The 1,633-nt window shown below is 27.1% G+C and overlaps 1 pseudogene; it reads right to left on the bottom strand.

Moving 5' to 3' along the window:
- The window catches only part of LOC132163725 (beta-glucosidase 13-like), an 11,821-nt pseudogene that overhangs the window by 8,152 nt on the left and 2,036 nt on the right, over positions 1-1,633 (bottom strand).

Raw genomic sequence — 1,633 nt, 5'->3', positions numbered from 1 at the left:
ATTTAAAAAAAATTAAATATGTGCCACGTGTCGACGTCTGATTGGTCCACGTGTCAGTCCTAACGGTCAACTAACAGATTGACTAATTTGGTCACTTATCAAAACCACAAGGATCTCCTGTAATAAAAATGAAACCACATAGGGAAAAAAAATAAAGTTGGAAAACCCTAAAGGGGTATGGAGTATTTAACCCAAAAAGATATTTATAGGTCAAAGGGTGGCTTTCAACCATTCAATCCCAATTACAATTTTTATTCAAATTAACATTAAAAAAACAATTTTAACAAATTCTACAAATACAAGGTCCAATCAAATAAATTAAGTAGAAGTTACCATCCAAACATGAAATCAAGGGCACGTAGCGCGGCATTACAATTGTGCTTGGCATCGGAGAATGGCACCGTCCAGTGGCTCATTAACATAATCCCTATAACGTTTTTTTGTGCGGTCTAGCTCAATCGGCTATGGATCATACCTTATGAAGCAAAGATCATACTACAAAAAAAATAATTTTTTTTTTACTGGAAATTTTTGACATTTTATGGTGTCTAACGCCTCAGAAAATTGCATTTGTGCCTTCTAATTACAGTTTTTTTTTTTTTTTTATTATTATTATTATTATTTAATGAATAGGCCAGTTTTTCTATTATTTGTATAATAAGATATTTTCTAGTTACTATTGTTTTTTTTTTGTTTTAAAATTATTTGATCGAGCTACCAAACTGTTGCACCACAAACAAGCGAATTTGTCCGTTTTAATTAGCTTTTTATAAATATTAATTGTACAGCTCTTACAATAATGATTATTTAGCTCCGCCACCAACTATAAGTACCTTATAGTGATGATATTGATCAACAGCTACACCTCCATTACTACCTAGGGGTGTCAATGCGAGCGGTTAAACCGCTATAACCGTTTAATCGCTTAACCGTATTAACTGCTATAACCGCCTAGCGGTTAGCGGTTATTAAGTTTACTAACCGTAACCGCTAACCGCCTTTTTATATAATATATTTTTATAATTATAATTATAAAAATATTTATACATATAACATAATCACTTGATCATTAAATCACAATTTGAGTATTATATATTATTACTATAATTTATATGATTATATCACATAATCAATTGATCATTAAATTATTTGATTATATAATAACAAATTATACTTATATAATATGACATAACTCATAAGTATATCAATTCATACTAATACAACAATTAAATATCTAGAGACTTATTTCCATTGTATGTTATAAACTTATAAGTCTATATATGTTATAAGTCTATATAAGTCTACATATGCATATGAATAATACAAATGTATAATATCAATACTTAATCATATGATTCAATGACAACTCAAATACTTTATTCAAGACTTCAAGTGAATCATATTATTAATGTACAATGATGATATGATTCGTATAATATCAAATTAAGTAATTGATATTGGATTAAACAATGACCAATGTGTTACTTATAAACACAATTTAAGTATTCATGTATTATCATTATATGTTGTGACAGTTGTCTGAATTCTGAATTTTTTTTTTTATATGTTGTGTTGATTTTTATTTATTTTTTATATGTTGTTTTTTTTTATTAAAAAAAAAAAAAAAAAAAAA

This window comes from Corylus avellana, chromosome ca10 (assembly GCF_901000735.1).
Source record: "Corylus avellana chromosome ca10, CavTom2PMs-1.0".
Taxonomy (NCBI): Eukaryota; Viridiplantae; Streptophyta; class Magnoliopsida; order Fagales; family Betulaceae; genus Corylus; species Corylus avellana.
The sequence above is the reverse complement of the archived record's forward strand: the minus strand, read 5'-3'. Positions and strand labels throughout refer to the sequence as shown.